We start from the raw sequence: 9,989 nt of genomic DNA on the forward strand, positions 1-9,989 counted from the left end.
TGTCCGTGTGTGGGTGTGTTGGGGGAAGGGTCTCATTTGATGAAGGCTCCTTCCATGGGTGAAACTGGAAGTCTCAAAGTTCGTTCATGGACAATGAAAGACGTTTCCCTCTCTGGGACAGCGATGGAGGGTGTTAGGGGGCGAGACCTTTGTGAGTCTAGGGGCAAACCCAGAAAATAAATTCTCATTTTGGGAAAGTTGAGTTTACTTGTGAAAGGTGAAAGATGGCCTTTGGTGACAAAGTGTCCTGAGAGACCACGTGGCCAGAGGCTGGCTGAACTGGAGGGAAGGGGAAACTAAGGGGTCCGTTAATTTCTGCCAGCACGATTAGGTCTGGAGTTTTCTTGGGACTGAAGAATGTGGGACTCAGTGAGCTTTTTCACTGGTTTTAACATCATTCTCAGCATCTGAAACCTGTACTTTGGACATGATGACTTTTATGCCTTTTGTCATTCCTGTAATGATTTTCTGTTTGTTTTCCCCTAAGCTCTTTTTGAAAGGATCAGCCCAAGTCAACTGGGGCTAAGGGACCTATTTATCCATTCTTAGGCCAAAAAGAAATAGGGAGGAGTGACTCTGGGGGCAAGACTTGGTAGTGGCCTCAGGAATCCTGGCAAGAAAACCCCAAGGAGAAGGAAGAGCTCATGCAAGGAGCCACAGATCCCAGTGCCTCTTCCCTGAGAGAATGCCTCTCCAGGGACCGGGCATGCCCAACTCTTGGTGGATTCTGGGCTCGGGAAGATGAAAAGAGGTTCTCAGTAGGGGTCCTGTGGATTCTGCTTCTGTGAAGTTCTGGCCGCCTCCCTGAGTTCTGCTGGTGTGAGTGACCTTAACTCACGTGGACTCCCAGGGAGAGGCCTGAGCTGGACTTTGCCCCAGGAGACAAACAGCACAGAAAGGGGCGTGGCAAGGGGTTGAGCCTGAGGAAGGGAGAGGAAGCCAGGCTTGCTTCGGAAGTCCCCCTTTTCAGGAGCCCAGAACCTGTGGGAGATAATGGGTGCTGGGTCCTCGTGACAACATGTTCTGTGGATCCAAGACAGACAATGGAGGTGGGTGCTGTTTGGTTCAAGGCTGTGAACAAGAGTGAGTGGTGATTCAGGAAATTGATGAAGACCAGCACGTGAGAGGAGGGAGGAAGGACGATGGGTAGAAGACAGATTCTAATCCTCCTGGTTGGAAGCTGAAGATGGGGGTAATAAAGCATAGCCAGTGACTTGGGCTTCAGCACACACAAATATCTTTTCTAAGCTTTTTTCCCACACCTCCCTGCCTCCCCCTGCAATAGAGAAGATTGTGGGCCAGGAAATCAGGCAGACCTGAGATTAATCCTGACTCTCCTACTTATTGGCTATGTGACCTTGGGCAAGTCACATGACCTCTCGGAGCCTCAGTTTCCTCATCTGTTACCTGGGGATAATTATCAAAAGGCTGGTGTAGGGAATGAGTGATCAGGCATGTGTAAAGAACTTAACACATGGTAGACGATCAGCAAAGTTGAACACACACACACACACACACACACACACAGAGGAAGGTCACTCACTAAATGAGAGGTTCCTATAAATAAGTCACTAGGCCCTCTGTGTCCCCTCCTCTCCTGCACACTGGAGAGGCAGGAAGTTCTCCTCTCCACATCCTCCTCTTGTTTCTCCAAGGAGGCTGCCTTGCTGCTCCAAGGTGGAGAAAGACAAAAGGAGATGCCAGGGTGATCTGCTGTCCAGATGGCAAGTCAACCCAGCTCCAGCACTTGAAAGGCCCTCTCCTACCTTCTTTCCCCTGAAACTCTGACTCCATTTTGAGTGTTGGTCCTGAAATCAGGTCTGCATCCAAGATGTACTTAATCTAGAAGAGGGAGATGAGGAGGTGCTCCTGACCTCTGAAGTTAGGGGAGTAACTCCTCTAAGCTAAGCCTGAGGGGTGGAGAGTGATAGGAGGCTTCAGCCAAGAGGGCCACTCGGGTGGTTCAGGGCTTGATGTGGGGGCAGGCATGGAGCATTCTCTGCATTAGAGTGCCATGTTCCCCCCTAGCAGCTGGCAGGTGGAGGAGAGTGTGTTAAGAGATTGATGGCACCTCCAGCCTGAAAGCAGCCAGGGCACAGTTGGCAGGGGTTTGGGGTAGATGGCCATATGTCAAGAGAATTCAAAGGAAAGTGTTCCATTCTGCCTGGGACCTCCATAAGGTTTTCTCATTCTCCTGTGCCAACCCAGATCCCCCTAGATCACTTTCTTCCTCTGTTCATCATCCTCACCAAAGGCTAGATAGACACACAGGCCAACAGTAGGGAGATGGAGAGAAAAGGACAAGAAGTTTGATCCCATAAGACTAGAGTTCAAGTCCTGATTCTAGCATTTGATGGCTGAGCAGTTTCAGGCAAGTTGTTAAACGTTCCAGAACCTCACTTTCCTTACCTGTAAAATGGGAACAAATGTGTAGTATTCAAAGCGCTTAACAGTTGGTAAGGTGTGGAGCATGGCCTCTGGAAATGGACTTCAACTGGGCTTAGAGCCAGAGTGGGCTTCTGAGAGCCCACATTGTGCCAGGCCTTCACCCTTTAGTTGTTGGGTCATGGGGAAGCCTACGGGGTGCAGGGAGGAGACTGAGAGAGCAGCCACAGCAGTGGAGGACTCAGTCAGTGACTATTTATGAACTGGCACTAAAGTAGCTGTAGATTTCAACAGTCAGTAAAGCTACACTGAATAGTGTTGTAAGTCAGACCCGAGGACAAATCCGTGTCTCGTCTACTGTGTACAGTTATTTATTTCCAGCCAAAACGTGAAGTCTCTCCCCCTCTAATTCCTCCTCATTGGTGGACGATCAGTCATCACGTGTACCTGCTCTTTCCTTTACTCTGTGTGTGCTCCTTCTGTGTTAGCTCTCCCCGCTGTCTTCCCTGCACCATCTCCTGCAGGCTCGCCAGCTCCGCGCGTCCCTGGCCAGCACCATGGACAGCTCCGGCTGACCAGCCCATCCTAGGCCATCCCATTCTTCCTGCCTTCTATCTCCTCTTCTCCCACCCACCCCAGCACAGAAACTCTGAGGTATGAACTGAATGAGGGACATCGCTGAGAAGACAGTGGAGTGGAGTGGTTGAGAACCAGTTCTGGAATAAGACAGACTGGATTTGAATCCCAACCCCGCCAGCTCCCAGCTCTATGATATTGTTCCTTGTCTCCTATAAAACCCGTCTCCTCATCTGTAGACAGAGAACACCTTAACAGCTACACCAAAGGTTGTAAGGTTTAAGTGAGATAAAAGATTTAAAGAACTTAGCACAGTGCCTGGCTTATTATATGATCTGAATAAATGAAGAACACCACTGTTCTGTGACTTTCTATCCTATCTAATTCCTCAAGCCCTTTTCTAATCCATTTCTGACTTTTTTCAATCTATTTTCCTGTCTCAAGTGAAGGTGTCATAGCGTGATCACTGGCTCAGTGCATCTGGCCTGTCTTGGGTTTGGAAATTGGCTTGGACTTCATGTATGATAAGGGAGCCCACCCCTGACTGGCCCATGAGATTCTGTCTTTTAGATTTTTTTTTTTACATTTTAAAAATTTTGAGTTAATTTTAGATGTACAGAGAGTCATAAAAATAGTACAGGGAGTTCTCATAAACACTTTACCCAGCTTCCCCTTAAGTTAACATCTTACATAACCATAGAACATTTATCAAAACTAAGAAATTAACCTTGGTACAATAGTACTAATAGAAAAGTGCAGAATTTATGTATATTTCACAAGATTGTCCACTAATGTCCTTTTTTGGTTTAAGTATCCAATCCAGGATCCCAACTGGGGTGTTTCCTGAATCTTTCTTTGCCTTTCATGACCTTGACTCTTTTGAAGAGTCCTGTCAATTATTTTGTAGAATGTTCCTCAATCTGGGTTTGTTTCTTATGATTAGAGTAAAGTGTGCATCTTTAGGAAGCATAACACAGGGGTAACATGCCCTTCTTAGTGCATCATATCAGAGGGTACACGGTGTCACTGTGTATTATTGGTGATGTTAACTTTGATCACTTGGCTAAAGTGGTGTCTGCCAGGATTCTCCACTGTAAGTTTCTATTTTTCCCTCTTTATTAGATTTTGATCATACCCATCTTTTGCTTTTCTAGGATTAAGAGTTCAAAACCAATAAACCTGTCCTCACAGTAACCTTTCCACCCCTACACTCCCAACCACTCCCCCAAGCCACACCCATTCCCTATTATCTGCCTGGCCACTTTCCTCTGAGCTTTCTTGAGTTGGGCATTCAGAGGTGTGCGCAGAAGTCAAATGCGGACATATCTGAAGTTTGTGAGGGCAAAAGGGTACTTCTGGCTCATTTTCATGGACCTTCTTGTTGAGGTCGTACAAGTTCTGCTTGCGGGGGCGCTCTGAGAAAAACTGGCCAGCACTGTCCACAGGAATGTCCAGCCCCTTTCTTAGGTCTGGCCTCAACCTTTGAGCACTTTCTTCAACATCTAACATTTGACTTTTTAAAATCGCTAATAGCATTCCTTCCACTTGGCCATGTATAGCTCCTTGCTACCCACTAGCCCAGATCCTTGAGCTTCCTTCCTTCTAGAAGGCTCTTCACTCCTCCCAGAGTTTGCTATCATCAGAGATCCTGCCACCAGAGCAGATACATAACATTCCTTCAGTCAACCGAGTGTGAAGTGCTGTGCTCATCCAACCCTCCCCTCTGTCCCCCTCTCTACCTGCCCCAGGTTCATTCCGGGTCAATGCGTCTTCTCATGCCGTCCCTTAGAAGATGAAGAGGCACCACACTTCCTCTAGCCTCATGCAGGCTCCGTTTTTAAGAGCTTTTGTGTAAAATTGTGTTAAAGGTCTCTGGAAAGCCTCAGAAGGTGTTTTCCTAGGTTCCCAGTCTCTCCTTGCCCTTTGTCCTGGTTACTATTGCTGTGTAAGAAATTACTCCAAAACTTCAAGGTTCGAAGCAACCATTTTATCTTGCTTATGATTTTGCGGGTCAGGAATTCAGGAGGGGCTTAGTCAAGCACTTCTCGCTTGAAGTCTCTCATGCAATTCCATCCAGATATTGGCCAGGGCTGCAGCCATCTGACGGCTCCATTGGGCTAGATAGCCAAGACGGTCCACTCACGTGGCTGAGAGTTGATGCCGGCTATTGGCTGAAAGCTCAGCTAGGCCATGATGGGAATCTCTATCTATAGCCTCTCCAGCTTGGAAATCTCAGGGTAGAACCGGGCAGAAGCTACATGGCCTTTCTGACCTAGCCTCAGGCCAGATTCAAAGGGAGAGGAGTGTCAAATAATTTGTGGACATATTTTAACCACTGCCACTCCCACCAAAATGCGATCCTCTGACGGCATGTAGAACATTATTCTTCCAGGGCCACCTTCCCTGACAGCTTCTTGGCCACCCCCAGCCCCATCAGATCTTTTAGATTGAGGCTGGGACTGCCTTCCTCCCATTCTTCTGGGATGGTAAATTAACAGTTCCCACTTCCCTCAGTTTGATGCTGCAGTGGACCTGGGTTGCTGTCTGGACCCTGCCACTGTGTGATTTGGGGAAAGTGACTTCACTTCTCTGGGCCTCAGTTTCTTCTCTGCAAAGTAGGAATTAGGAGTGACCCCACTTCACAGGCTGTTAGGATCTTAAAAGAGAGTGTAGATTTAATATTTTTTAATTTGTCTTTTTTTTTTTTTTTAAAGATTGGTCCTGAGCTAACATGTGTTGCCAATCTTCCTCTTTTTTTATTCTTCCCTCCAAAGGCCCCTAGCACACAGTTGTATATATTCTAGTTGTAGGTCCTTCTATGTGGGATACCGCCTCAGCATGGCTTCATGAGGGGTGACATGTCTGCACCCAGGATCCGAACAGGTGAAATCCTGGGCCACCAAAGCAGAGCACGCGAACCTAACCACTCAGCCATGGCCTGGGCCCCTTTAAAAGATAATGTAACTAGCTCGACTAGCACAACTGGTGCTCCTAGGTGTAGAAGAAATACCTGTGGGCAAGTCATTTTCCCTCTTGGAGCCTTAGTGTGTTTATCTCTGAGATGGGGATACTAATTCCCTTATCCTGCTTCCCCATGTGATCAGAGGGGGTCTTAAATGGACTGCAGCAGGGGGCCAGCCCAAAGGTTGAGGCTTGCCCACCCCAGCCTGGGTGTGAAGGCCCCTGTGTCTGTGCCTCACTGGGGCGAATGCGATGTGTGCGTGAGAGGTGGCCTGGGTGTGCCTTGGGGCAGCGCTGAGTGCAGGGTGGGGCCTCTATCTGCCAGGCCTGGCCTTATCAGATCCAGGCTGGCCACAGCGTGGCCCAGTGGAACAAAGAGGCTTTTGAGAACCAGGCTGGGGTGTGGGACGTGGGGCGGAGCCCCAGGAGGTGCATTCCACACAGGGGGCAGAGGGCACAGGGTGAGGAAGCTGCTGCCACCAACCCCTGCCAGGGTTGTTTCCCCATGGTGAAGGCACCCTTGGAGAGGGGAGCAGGGCCTGTGCTCTCCCCCACGGGCTCCCTTCCTGGAGTTGGACTTCTTTGGGGCGCAGCATTTCCCCTCTCCTACTCCCATTTTGCAGTCTCCCTTCCTGGCACTTTTAGCACCAGCCACACTGGCTCCCAGTCCTTGAGCATGCCCTGCACTCTCCCTCCACACATCTGCGCCCAATGATCCATCCACCTACCCTTGCCCAAGCCACTCACACGCTGAAGGCCCAGCTCAAAGCCACTTCCAGGCAGTCCCCCTATACTTTATCCCATGTGGCACCGTATGGAACTTCTCTCTGAATTTTCATCACTTGTGGAATCGGCTGACAGTAGCAGAGGCCCAGGGCCTTCAGATCCACTGTATAAGGTAGTACAAGTTGTACACTGCACAAGGGCTCTAGGCTGGGCAGGCAAAGGAGGCTGAAATCCAGACAGGCTGCACGTCCCACAGTGCACCCGGAATGAGGTTCTGCCCTAAACGGACTTTCTGTCTCCTGGAGCCAGGCCAGAAGAGTTGCCTCTTCTAGTTGGATCTCCTGAGGGGTGTGTTTACTACATTTTTCCAATGGAGGGGTGCCTATTTCTGGTTCCCACACTGGGGCTGTGGGTGCTAACAGGGTTGGTTGCCTAAGGGATTGTTGTGTTCCTTTTAGCCCTTCCCAGCACAGGGCCAGTCGCTGTCAGAAGCCATCCCGCAGGCAGCATCTTCAGGCGTGTGTTGGGGGAGAGAGGTGAGTGCAGGCCCACGTGGCTTTGGAAGAGCCCCGCCCAGTGGTGATTGGGTCTTTCCAAACAAAGGCTGCAAGGACAGCTCAGAGATGGGGACCTGAAGAGAGGTCTCGGCACAGACAGGTTGGGGAGCCAGGGAGCAATTGCCCCTGTGTTGAGGGCAGTCTGCCCAGGCAGCTCCAGAGCCCTCACAGCCAGGACGTTCCCCATTTTGTCTCCTGGACCTTGACACGCCAGGTCTCCCTGTCTCCAGTTCTCCCTGAGGACCTGCGGGCCTAGGCACAGGTCTTGCAACTTGCCTGGACTGGGGTATCAGAGGCTACTCTGAGTCTCCTCCCCCTGCACTTCCAGTGGGGAGAGGGGCACAGAGAGAGCAGGAGCCTGGAGGGTCCCTTGAACTCAGGTAGCCCAGCCTTGGGCAGTGAGGAGAGATGACACCTATATGGGATGTCGCCCTTACAGGTGCAGATACTGAGGCCAGAGAAGGGCCAAGGTCAAGGGCTCTGGCATGGGAGAGCGAGATCTCACAGTTAAAACCTGAGGTCAACTTGGGCCCTCTCCCCACACCCACCGCTCACCTGAACTGGCTTCTTGTCCTGCCATTCTAGTGCCTAAAAGTCTGCAGTCCATCACCTTCTTTCTGACCCCACAGCCACCTCTTTAGTCCAGGCCACCAAGTTCTCTCCCCAGTAAACAACTGCCTGCTTCCACGGCTGCCTTCTCTGTCTGTCCTCCACGCTGCAGCTGGTGAGCTTTCTGAAACGATCTAGTCATGAGCTTCCCCAACTTCGACCCCCCAGGCACTCTCCAGGCCTTCAAGATAAAGTCCAGATGCTTGGAACTCAAGAATCTGTGTCATCAAACTCCTGCCCACCTCTCTACCCCAGCTTTGCCAAGCCCACATGAGTAGAACAGCTCTGCAGTGCTGACCCGACGGTGAGCCCCAGGCTCACTCAAGCCTCCCAGCCTTGGCACTTATTGTGTCCCCAGACTGGATCCCCTTCCTTTACTTACCTGCCACACAAACTCCTCTTTGTCCTACCTGCAGCATCCTCCCCTCCAGGAAGTCTTCCTGCTTCCCAGCTTCTTCCTGTCACTCCCATAGCCCCTCTGAGGATGTCAGTCACAGCACTTAGCCCATGTTGTGGACATCCATCTCCCTACACCGCTCCCTACCACCCAGGAGTTCGCTAAAGACAGGGACCGCCTCTGTCCCCACTCTGGTGCAGTGCCCGACTCCAGGGAGTCCAGTAAGCGATGAGTGAAGGGTGAACGAAGATCACAAATGTGGATGCAGCAGACTTGGGGGCTGAGAGTGGGCCTGGGAGGAGAGGCCAGCGTTGGGTAAGTAGCTGCCTGGGCCCGGGCAGCGTCGTTGGCCTTCCTCTGGCCTCAGCATCATACGGAGGAGGGTCGAGCTCCGTTCTGGTGGGAGAGATTGGGGCCATCATGCTGCAGAGGTGGAGGATGACTTTCCAGGCTGTGTGTCCTTGTCTCCCCACTTACACAGTTTCCTCAAATCTGCACCCAGGATCCCCAGAAAAGCTGCAGGGCCCCACCTCCACCCTAAAGTTGGTCTTTTGATGGTCTGAATTCAAACAAAATTTTTTTCTGAATCTTTGCAGCCTTCTTTGTCTGAAGAATGAATGTATTTCCTGGGGAGTTCCATTGAGAATAGAAAGGTCGGGGGACACCAAATGGCTCTGTGTCTGCAAGACAGAGTGTGCCCAGGCCCAGTAGGAGAGGCGGGTAGGCCCCCCCCACAGGGTAGAGCTCTCTCTCATTCCCTCCCTCTTTCTCTCTCTCTCCCAGTAGAATATCTACAGGGAATGTGCAGATGAAAGGACAAGAGTATCTTGACCTTGACCTTATGTTTCTCATTGTAAATGAGTTCACGGACATTCTGGGCCCTGTGAGCCTGGTCCATGAGAGTCAGCCACGGAGAGATGGGTCCACTCTAGATGTGCTGACAAAGCAGATTTCCAGGCCTGAGTCACTGAGAGTGCCTCCCAGAAAGGACCCAAGTTCACCAACAGAAAAGCCTTGTGCTTGAAAACAGTGGGCCCGAGAGCCAGACGCATGGGTTCAAATCCTGCTTCTGTCACTTGCTGTGTGATCTTAGGCAAGTCACTTAATTTCCCTGTGCTTCCATGTTCTCGTCTGGAAAATGGTACTATGAAAGGGTACCCCACATAAGACTGTTATGAAAATTAAATGGGTTACTACATATAAAGCACTTAGAACAATGCCTGGCAATGGTTAATCTTCGTTAGGTGATAGCAATTTGTCATTATAGCCTGTGGGGGTGTATTTCCTCCCAGATGGCAGCTGCCAGGGTAAGGAAGTTTTCCCTGGAGTTTTCCTTGCTGGTGGTGGGGGATGGCTAAGACTCTGAGCATTCACCCCCACAAAGTCATCTCTGTAAGAGGAGAGAATCTGGGCAGTGGGCCTTACCACTGGCTCTCCACACTGGGGGGAACCCTAATTTGTAGCATACGCCAATTTCCATGGTGTAAATACTGCCACCATGACCTGTTTCAACTGGCTCCTGAAATTCCTGAAAATTTAACCATTGTACCATTGGGCCTGGGAATCTCAGCTGATCTGTGGTGAGTATAGAAAAACCTGCCTTGGGACAGAGAGACCAAGAGAAAATGAAGAAGGGAGTCCTCCTGTTTGGGCAATAAACTGGGCCTTCTCTAGACTAAGCATGTTTCTCAAAGTGTGGTCCATGGACCATCTGCCATGTTCTGGGTGTTTGTAAAAATAAGTTCCTGGGCCTCACTCTGGACCTATTAAAGCAGAAT

This window comes from Equus caballus, chromosome 6 (genome assembly GCF_041296265.1).
Source record: "Equus caballus isolate H_3958 breed thoroughbred chromosome 6, TB-T2T, whole genome shotgun sequence".
Classification (NCBI taxonomy): Eukaryota; Metazoa; Chordata; class Mammalia; order Perissodactyla; family Equidae; genus Equus; species Equus caballus.